This window comes from Propithecus coquereli, unplaced genomic scaffold, assembly GCF_000956105.1.
Source record: "Propithecus coquereli isolate 6110/MARCELLA unplaced genomic scaffold, Pcoq_1.0 Scaffold153, whole genome shotgun sequence".
Classification (NCBI taxonomy): Eukaryota; Metazoa; Chordata; class Mammalia; order Primates; family Indriidae; genus Propithecus; species Propithecus coquereli.
Window position 1 is genome coordinate 4,886,513 of NW_012139747.1, and position 11,589 is coordinate 4,898,101.

Below are 11,589 nucleotides of genomic sequence, written 5' to 3' on the forward strand. Positions count from 1 at the left end.
AATAAACAGTATGTCTGAGTGGGATTAGCAGATATCTCTAATTTTAAAAAATACTTAAGAAACATATACATTTCTGGTTGGAGTATAAAATGGTACAATCACTATTTGGCAACCTTTTATACAATTAAACAATATGTATATACCCTATGATCCAGCAATTTCCCTCTTAAATATTTACCCAAAAGAAATGAAGGAATATGTCCACAAAAGAGTATTCAATAAAAGCCTTAGGTACAATAACTTCAAACTGGAAATAATCCAAATGTCCAACAACAGTAGAATAAAGGAATTAATGATATATTCATACAGTAGAATACTATTCAGCAATAAACAATGAATGAACTACTCACAACAACAAAATTTAATTTCACCAACACTATGTTGAGCAAAGGATGCCAGACTTACAGTAGACACTGTAAGGGCACAGGATATACTAATTTATGGTGATAGAAGCCAAAAATTGGTGGTTTCTAAGAGAGAAGGGAATTGAATGGAAAGAGGCAGAAGTTAACTCTTGGAGTCAAAAAATGTATTTTCTTTCCCTTATGTTGAGTAATGGTAATGTGATTGTATAGAATAATTCAAACTCATCAACTAAACACTATGATCTAGCACATTTTTTGGTATGTAATTTATATCTCAAAATAGAAGAGTTACGGGATTATAAGTTATTGGGGCTTCTTAAAATCTCAGATAATTCTTATGTGCAACCACATTTAGGAAGCACTAGGTTTCAACTAAGAACTCTTTTTCCTTAGTGTTCAGGAATAGCCTGTACAGGAATTTCTATTCACCAACATTTTTTTATATTTCAAGGCTCTAGTAATGGGCACTCAATAGAATCAGCCTCAACAGCCTAAGCAAACACTGTTTTAAAGAATTTAGTGGTATATTTAATTTATTGTATAATTACAAATCCAGTTCTCTTCTAAACCTTTAATTTCAACTATCTGTCTCCTCAGGCAAGAGGCTGACTAAATTTTGTACCTGTGCAATTTTTCTAAAATTCCTAGTGCAGGCAGAGACTATAGTTCCAAGACACGATTGATATTTTGGGGAGTGCACTGTCACAGTCTCTGTTACGACTGTTGCAGGTGCACTTAGAATAGAACAGGAGGATTATGTTTACAAACATGGCAGAAGAGAACATCAAAGTGTCTCAGATAAAGCTGAAGGTCACGTTCATTTTACGGAGAAGCTGGTGGTACAGCGCGTGCACAGAAAAGCCCACTTTACATTAGAAAGCCCTGCATCCACTGCAAGAGATACCTTGTCAACAGAGGCTCACAGGCGACCTGGCATATCTCAGAGTTACCCTTGGAGGGAGAGAGATTGAAAGGCACTACTGATAAAGCACAGCCCTCAGAGCACAGGGAACTACACACCAAGAGAATGTAAAACCAACTCCGGAGCTCAAAGTGACACCTGTGATCAAGGACATTAGAAAACTGGAATGCAGGAGATTTTAAGGAAGAATATACAACATTCCTGTGAAATGTGAGACATTGACACTTAACTAATCCCAGAAGCAATTAACCAGACATTTGAACTCTTGGTTTTCTCCCACTTATAAAAAGAAATAGACACAAGGTTCAAGTACGAGCCCTTAGGAAGGCAATTATTGAATGATGTAAATGAATGAATTGTGCAAGGATGATGGTCAACTCATTTTTTAATAAAAATATTAATAACTTTAATTGAGTGCATCCTATGTGGCAGGCACACAGTAAGCCCTTGGTAAATACTAGCTATTATCATTGAAAGGTATCTGGTGTGGTACATAGTCGATACTCAGTAAATGTTTCTTTTCTGCATTTTTCTTTCTTCCCTTCCCCTCCTGTGGTAAATTAAAATGGCCATAAAGTCTCTGCAGCTCTTCCCATTAAATGGTAGAGTCTATTCCCTTAAAGCATGACCTTAGACCGTCCTTTTATCTTGCTTTTATGTCATGCAACTTTGGAGTTTAGACCTCAAGTGGTCTTTCAGTGGTTGTTCTTCTCTTTTTGCAATGCTGCTGCCATGGGATGAAGCCCAAGATAGTCTGCTGGAGATATGTGGCTCAGCTGCAAGCCAGCACTAACTTGCCAGATACGTGAGGGAGGGCATAGGCCTTCCAGCCCCACTTGAGCCTCCAGATGACTGCAGCCACACAGTGACCTCAGGCCAGACCAGCAAAAGAATCTCTTAGAGGACCATAGCCCAGAGGGCTGACTCACATAAAGATGATTGTTGTTTTAGGCCACTCAGTTTGGGTGTGGTTTGTTATGCGGCAACAGATAACTGATTCTCCTTTCTTGTTCAATACCAGTGAGTTACCAGATGATTCAGATTCATTAGAAAGAGTTGATAGCTAAGTGTTAGAGGACAGTGGGAAAAGCCAGAATTTTCTAACAGAAGAGATTCAAGTGCTTCCAGGCAGTTCTGGTAGGGCTGCTTTCACTGGAGCAATGGATGGATGTGTTTGCTTGGTTGTCTTAACAACGGAGTTAGATCCCCAGCTCAGTAACTTTCATCAATAGCTCTGCAATTTCCCATTATTACAACTGAAAAACAAAATGCAGAACTGGATGGAAATCAATTTAATTGCACTGTATAGACATAACATATAGATAAGAGCAGCTTAAAGGGCAAAATGTCAAATTATCTCCTAGCGCCATAGAAAAATGTGCACTGTGCAATTTTTACGTTAACCGATGAAAAACTCAAGCCCAGTTAAGCCTGAATCACTCAACTGCTTGATCAATAATTATAGCAACAGTGTCATTTATCAAGGACTTACTATGCATCAGACATCACCTAAATGCTTTATGTCTGATTAGCCCTCCCAACTAACAGAAAGATGGAGGTACTGTTTTGCCCATTTTACAGATTAGAAAACTAAGTTGTGCTTCATTTAACTCACTTCTCAAGCTTTTATAACTAATCTCTAGCTTAAGTTACATACAAACAATTAGATTCCTTAATTAGAGCTCTTGACTACCCTGTAAATGCTTTGAACTATGGGTCCAGAATTGAGGCTTTCAGGTTATTGGACAATACAAACAAATCTCAGACTATATCCTCCATAAATAAGCTTAGAAATATACTCAAGGAAACCCTTCTACCCCTCTCTGTTAAAGGCCGTAGCCTAAAGACAATCCCTTTGCTTCACAGTCAGTCCATGGATTGGTTGTTGGTGAGTCTCTGCCTCTAATACTCCTGACTTGGCTTGAGAGACAGAGGCTAGAACATGAAGGAAGTCGCCCTCAAAAAGCCAGTCTGCAAGCTCACAGGAGACCCACTCTCCAAGATGAGACCCAACTCTACCCAGTGGATGCACCTGAAGACTCCAGGTGATGATTTTCCTTGGGTCCTGGTTCTTTAAGGACTTGAGGGACTTATCTTCCAAAGCAATGGTTCTTAATCTTAGCTGAACATCAGAATTACAATTATCTGGGGATTCAACTGACTCATTCTTTTAATAATTCTTAACCTGTTCAACTTTCCACTCTCAATAACATCCTAGATCACAGTCTATAGATTGGTTGTCCATTGATTGAGAACCTACTTTTGGTGTTATAAGCTCTATCCTTGAAGGTAAAGAAAAATGTAGCAGAAAACATAGCTACCTTTTTGGGCATGCTATGTTCTGGAAGAGATGCACATTTCCTTAGGAGTAACTGTGGGACTTATCAGGCAATATACTGTATGAGACTGGACTAGACCCATCTTCTTACGTCTCGATCTGCATCTATGTATAATGTATGCTTAGCTTAAAGAACTAGTGAGTTCATACCATGTTAAAGAAACTGGAATTCATTACTGCCACTAAAAATTGATGATCATTCTGTAGACTATATCCAGAAAGTATTGTCTGCATCCAGCTCTAACTAGATCTCCTGTCATGGATCCACAACCTTCAGGAACACTTTGCTGCAGACCAAATTACAAGTTCTGCATTTTGCCATCCCCAGACCTAGAAACAAAACCTCACAATCATACAGGCACCAATCCATACCGGGCAAGCATCCATGTAACCCATACATGTTTGTTCATCATGGTAGACACCTAAGTGCTAGTTAAGGGGCACTAAAGCTCCAGTCAAGACCCATTGCCCTACAGTCATTTTCCTGGTTCAAAACTCTCCCTATGGCCCCCCAAAATATCTAATGCCCAAGATTTAGGATGGTGCCTGGCATTCATGGCCACTTGTGAAATTGTAAGCCAGACTGTTTTCCTCATCTATCATCCTATCACCGCACAGTGCCCAAAACATAGCAGACACTCCATAAATATTTATTGAATTAAATACTAGTCAATGACACACCACTGACCTCTCCACAAGCCAAACTTATGCTGTAATCATGACGGTTCTGAACACTGCAATGGCCCCAGATACTTTATAAAATTAATTGTCCCTACTTAGAGTTCCCAGGTACAGTCTTCCACAGATTTCCAGATCAATTTCAGACTGTGAGCCCCTAATTCATATTGTGATTTCACCCAAACTTCTTTGTATTTCTCAAAATCCAATACCAACCCCACCTTTCTGCCTTCATAAAGAAACTGAGAAAATGAACCACATCTTAGAATGGCCCTTCATAACTATACCACTTTCCACAGAACATTTATGCCACCCTCCGGTATCACCCACTCACCAGCTTGCTCTTTGGTCTTCCCAAGACAGAGCAATTGTTCTGTGTAGATTTTACTACTCTGAGTTTTCATTGTCTCCACTTAAAAAATGAATTCAAGAATGTTAAAGATACTTCCCAAAAGCACTCCACTAATCTGTGGCAAGATCAGATCTAGAAACAAGATCTTTTGACTCCTGATCCAAAATCACAATCATTTTTGAGGATCACCTAAGAAGCGTTAAAAGCTAAAATATGTGGTTGGGGGGGAAGCCACAAATATGGTGAATTCAGCTGTTATCTCCCATCTATCCTAGAAGAACATTATTAACTGTGAGCTATCCTACATATGACAACATGTAGGCTATCCCATAGCTCTTTCTGTTATATAAAGGAGAAAAAAATGTCAAGTCAAGTATCCAGCTTGAGTACAGGAGAATAAACAAGTCCAAAATAGAAATGATCCATTTGATCAAAGCAGTTTTACCCTGGTGATCCTTCTCTTTTATTTCACTGGAAAATAAAAACAGCTGATATTTATTAAGTGCCTAACATACGCCAGCCCAATTATAAGTATCTGATATATGTGTACTCAATTTACCCTCAAAATAACCAAACGGGCTGGGTGCTATTAATTGATCTGATTTGTGGGGAAACTGAGGCATGGCATAGATGGTTTAACTTCATAAAGCTAATGCTGCAAATTAGTGTTGAAATTTGGATTCAAATTGAGGCTGTATGGGTCCAGAGAGGTGACTTATGCTGATACTTCTTTACCATATCATACATAATACAAGGTCAAGGCAGATGAATTTTAAGAGACAGGATACATTGTTTCCCCTGGATGTATTTTGTGCTGGCAACATCGTCAAACACGAGATTTCCAAAGTTTCATAGCCCTCAGACATGAATCGTGGTGGCTTCCATCTGACAGAGCAGATTGCATTATCCTCCAGAAATATAGTCTGTAACAGGTTTCCTGGAGAACAGGAGAGGAACCACAGATGCTCCCATCTTCTCCTGCTGCCCACTTGGAATACATTCACTGGTGTCATCTTGTTCCATGAACTTTTCAGCTTGCACTATGACTGGGTGCCCATTGTCTCCGGAATCAGCCCAGGGACTACCAAGCACATCAGCTTTCCCATTACTCATTTCCTATCACTGTTAAGCTTCACTGCTGAAGCCAAAGTTAGTTCTGTTATTATTTGCTGAATATGTCTCTTGGTGACAAAGCCAAAGAGGAAAATGGCATCTTTCTGAAGGGCAATTCTGTAAGTTAGGGATTATTTTGAGAAATCATGGATTAAGTATGGTGTGGTAGATTGAAAAAATGGCCACAATTTTGCCATTTTCCAATCAAGGGGTGGAGTTCATTTCTCTACCCCTTTTATCCAGGATGTCCATGTGACACACTTTGGACATTAGTAAACGTGATACAAACTGAAGATTGAAGGCTATGCATTGAGGTTTTTCTTCTCTGGTTGTGCTTGAAACCTTGAGATCACTGTGTAAATAAGCTTTAGCTAGCCCAATGACAATAAGGAACCCCATGGAGGAAAACTCAGCGACCCCATCCAATAGCCACCAAACTGTCTGCCGTATGACTGACTCCATCCTAGACCAACCAGCTGTCAGACAACCCACCGCTAACCTCAGATTCATGATGGAGCCCAGGAAAGGCCAGACCAGCTGGCCCAATTGAGAAAAACATCCCAGCCAACCCACAGAATTATGGACTAAATAAAATGTTTAATATTTTAAACCACTACGTTTTGGGGTAGTTAGTTAAACAGTAAAAGCTGATACACTTGGCAAGCCATAGTAAGGTAGTTTAAAAATTAAAAAATTGTGGGACTTCTGGTTTCTGGTTCTACGTGTAAGAAGATTGGAAGTCACCACTTCATCCTAACAACACATCAAAAGCTGAACTTTTGATTGCAAAAAAGCTGAAATTTTGATTGCAAAATTAACTCTTCTTGGATCCTTTAAGAGAGCTGAGGACACACAACAAATCGCTGAATCCCTGAGATGGGAGAGACAGGTGAAAACAGGAAATCAAAATGTATGGGGCAGAGACTCATCAGCAGAAACCATCCCGGAACCAGTACCAGGGTAAGAAAACTGGAAGTGTAATGGACAAATTGCTGGAGGTTCTGTGTGGACAAGTCTGAGAGTTAAAAAGCTTCATAGGGGTCCAATCACCAGATTCCCCATACTTTTATGAGTTTTACCTCCAAGAGTTCGGCCAGGTTCTCACAGTAAACATCAGAAAAAAATATTTTTTCACGCTTCTGGCAAGAAAAAGGGAAAAGGAATGATTTTGAAACATACCAGAACACTCTGTTCTTCTCATCGAGGCCTGCTCTCAGGAGAAACTATTTAACCGGAGCTTAAAATGCTGGGGTTTTGTCAGAGCCTAACTGACCTGAGGTGAGGGTGGGAGCAGAAATACCCAACTCCAGCCACTCTAGCCTTCCATATGAGAGAAGGCAAATATCCAACTCCTGTCCCCTCCAGCCATCCTGTCCCACTTAAGGGGGGGAGGAAAAAAAAAACCCTGAAAAACAATGAAGTTCACAGTCCAGAGGAACAGGCTCACTAAAAGACTGAGACCTTATCACAGGTCCTATAGAATGCTTCCCTGTCCCCTACACCTTACTCCACATTACTGAAGATCAATTTATAGCAGTTACTTTTACCCAGTACATCATGACGAGCTATCAAGAAAAAAATTACAGGGCATAGTAAAGGCAAAAAATACAATTTGAATAGATAGAGCAAGCATCAGAATCAGACGTGGCAAGAATGTTGGAACTACCGGTCCAGGAATTTAAAGCAGCTATGATTAATATGCTAAAGGCTCTAAAGGATAAAGTAGACAGCATGCAAGAACAGATGGACAATGTAAGCAGAGAGATGGGAGTTTTAAGAAGGAGACAAAAGAAATGCCAGAAATCAAAGAAAAAAACTATAACCGATATGAAGAGTGTCTTTCATGGGCTTATCCGTAGGATGGATGTGGCTGAAGAAAGAATCTCGGAGCCTGAGAATATGCCAATAGAAACCTCCAAAACTGGAAAGCATAGAGAAGAAAGATTGAAAGAAACAGAACAGAATACACAAGAACTGTGGGACGACTACAAAAGTTATAATGTACACATGATGAGAATTCCAGAAGAAGAAAGACAGAAACAGAAGAAATATTTGAAACAATAATGACTGAGAATTCCCCCAAATTAATGTCAGACATCAAACCACAAATCCAACAACCTAAGAAAACAGCAAGCAGGATAAATGCCAAAAAAGCTACATCTAGGCATATCATTTTCAAGCTACAGAAAATCAAAGATAAAGAAAAATCCTGAAAGAAGCACGAAGAGGAAAAAAAAAACCTTACCTATAGAGGAATAAACAAAAATATTACATCAAATTGGTTCTCGGAAGCTATGCAAGCAAGGAGATAGTAGAGAGGCATATTTAAAGCATTAAGAGAGAAAAACCACCAACCTAGAATTTTGTATCTTGTGAAATTATCCTTAAAAAGCAAAGGAGAAATACTTTCTCAGACAAACAAAAATTGAGGACATTTTGTTGCCAGTAGATTTGTCTTGCAAGAAATGTTAAAGAACTTCTTTAGAGAAAAGGGAAATAATTTAGGTCAGAAACCTGAATATATATAAAGAAAAGAAGAGTAATAAAGAAGGAATATGGAAAGGTAAAATTAAACTTTTATTTCCCTTATTCTTAATTGATCTAAGAGATAAGTTTGTTCCAAATAATGATAGACACAATGTATTAGATTATGTTTGCTTATGTACGCATGTGTGTGGACATATATCCTAAGAAGCATACACACACACACACAAACACTCTCTCACACATTTATGTATGCTTACATATAAGTTAAAAGAATGACAGCAATGATAAAAGGAATGGGAAAAATTAGGATTCTTGTGTTATTATAAGGTACTCACACTACCTTTAAAGTGGTATGATTTCATTTGAAAGCAGGCCTAGGCTAATTGTTTCTGTGTATTGCATCATGAAGGTATATTTGTCAAGACAGGACAAAATATATTTAACAGCTAGATTGATGTATTATTTTTAAATATTTAAGCATAGGTCACATGGGCTTCCATTTCCACTCTTGCCCAGGGCCCCACAGAGGTTAGATGGGTTTGCTAACAGGTAGGTAGCAGCCAAAGAACACAAAGCCTTGCAGTCAGTACTTCTCAAACTTTAACGAGCCTTTGAATTACCCCAGGGAATGTTGCGAAAGTGCTGGCTCTGATGCCCCATTTCTAACGAGATCCCAGGAAATGAGCACGTGGCTAGTGTAGGCGCCACACTTCAAGTACCAGGGTTGTGGGACATGTTAAGAAGTTCTATTTTTATTTTATTTGTATCCAGAGTTGTTAGAAGTTCTTGAGAGATTTCAAGGGACATATTTTCATTTTGAAAAGGGGACAATCGCTGGGGTATGAAGTATAGACTGAAGAGCAGAGGACTATGCTGACAGTTGGGCAGGAAAGGAAGTAAACACATTTAGAGATATTTAGAGGGCAAGACCTGCAAGATTTGTTGAATTGCGTAACGGAGGAAATGATATAACCCCAGGAAGGACAAAGTTCAAAGAAGTGAATGGGTAAACAAATGAATTAATGAATTGCCTCTCTGTCACTCTCTCAACAAAGGTTTCAGAATAGCAGGACTCCAGATAGCTTTAGTTGTATATGATCCCAGAGAACTGAGAGGCTTTTTTCCTGCCCTTTTGTAGATAATTGGAAGCTATATTCACCCAAATTACCTTTAATGTCCTTTTTTTCCCCCACAGAAAGCTAAAATAACAAAAGTCATAGCAGTTATAATTATACCCATCTCAATTCATCTGCATTTAGTAAGGTCATCCGAGCAGTTTCTTCCTTTAATTAAATGGTTGTAACGGTCACATGTTCTTTTCAAAATGATTTCTCCAGTGCCCAAGTGATGAAACATAGAACTCTGTTCCTCCATGCTCTTGAGAGCCCAGGTGTCCTGCAGGAAAACTCTCTCTCCCTGGGGGCTGCCCTCTTGAGAGACACGCTTCCTTGCATCCAGGTTGGGCTCTTGGAAATGTTTCCTGACTTCAGAGGGACTTGCACTTTCTTTGAGCCGTCAGGGGCAGAATTCAAGGTCTTGCTGGGTTAACCATGCAGCTGCACCAGCTGCAGAAGTGAGCTGTCCCGGGAGAGCTGGTGCCTCCGGGGAACTAGGGTTCTCTGCAGCAGCATGTGACACGCTGGGTTATGACGCCTGCATGAGTTTGCTGCTCTGCTTCATCCCTCCCCCTCCTTCCCCCTCTCCAGCGTTCTGCTGTGACTCGCAAAAGGCAAAAGAAGTAATACTTGGAGGAGCTTCCAGCCTAAATTCAGGGAAGGTGTCTCGGCTTTCTCATAAATACCCAAGGAAAAATTTACATTCAGTGCACAGCACTCTTAGCCGCGTGTCTCCCTGATTTCCCATCCTCACACTGTGTAATGGCTCCAAAAATGGCTGGCTTGATTTGCATACATTGCAAGAGCATCTTTATCTTTTTTTATCCTTATTTATTGTCCTCTCCTCGTCCTACTTGCTGCTTTAGAAGTCTGTATCAAATATTTATATATCTTTATTTCCTGGCTGTAACCCACTTCATCATTCCCTTCCACAGAGCTTCACTCTTTGTGAAACCTGCCTCCTTCCACAACCCCCGGACACACCCACTCCCTTCCCCACAGTCGCGGTGTGAAACCGCCAGACTCCAGTTTAATTCACGAGAGTCCTTGTTTCTCCCTCGTTCTACAGTGTGCCCAGAAGGAGGCATTTTGTGCCCCATCCTCAGCGTTTGCTTTTCCTGGGTGTGATGATTAACAGACAGGCCCAGGTGCTTGGCGCCCCCAGGCTCCTGACTCAGTGTGGCGCCTCCAGGGGCAGAGCTGAGAGAAGGATGCGGGCCTGGCAGCACAGTAAGGAGCGCCAGGGCTTGTGGCAAGCTGGGGAGAACACGTCCCCCTGAAACGGGATAGCTGCTTCTTAGGTCCAGCCAACCATGCCATGTGGAAAGTTAATCACACACGTTTCAGTTTTTTTTTTTTTTTTTTTTTTTTTACCAGAATCCAATTTTAATGTGAAATCTTCAGAATTTTGTCTCTAAGCTCAATAAAATAAAAAATAATGAAGAGCTGGAACAGCACATCAGCCGGCCAGCAGTTTATGTACGCTGGTGTCATTCTCTTGGTGACAAGCAGCCCACAAACACATTATCACTCCCAGGCATTTGGAAACATGCTGTGTTTCTCACTGGTGCTTCTCCCTCACAAGTGACATTGAAAGGACATTGAAAGGAAGAGTAATTAGAAAGGTTGTAACCTGAATATAACTGGGCAAACTCGAGATCTGTCTTTCCATCCAACAACAACAACAACAACAAAAACCTGCCTTTCCAAGCTTAAAGACTAGCAGTAGTCTTTATTCTAGATTTCCTTAAAGGGGTAGCACAAGTGCATTATCAAGGTCGTAGAATTCTTAAAACTCATCTTTCAGTATCTCTCTTTCTGCCCAGAGTTTCTCACTCAGCAGCTGCTAAGCATCACCCCACCTCTCTTGCTGCTTCAATGAATCGTATAACATTCACATCCCTCTTCGGGTAGCCCTCTGCTCAGCATATGACTTAATTATTTTGGAGAAAATACACAGAGTCTCACTGTGTTGCCCCGGCTAAAGTGCCGTGGCGTCATCCTAGCTCACAGCAACCTCAAACTCCTGGGCTCAAGCGATCCTCCTGCCTCAGCCTCCCGAGCAGATGGGACTACAGGCACGCGCCACCATGCCAGGCTAATTTTTTCTATATATTTTTAGTTGTCCAATTAATTTCTTTCTAATTTTAGTAGAGACGGGGTCTCGCTCTTGCTCAGGCTGGTCTCGAACTCGTGAGCTCAAACAATCCGCCCACCTC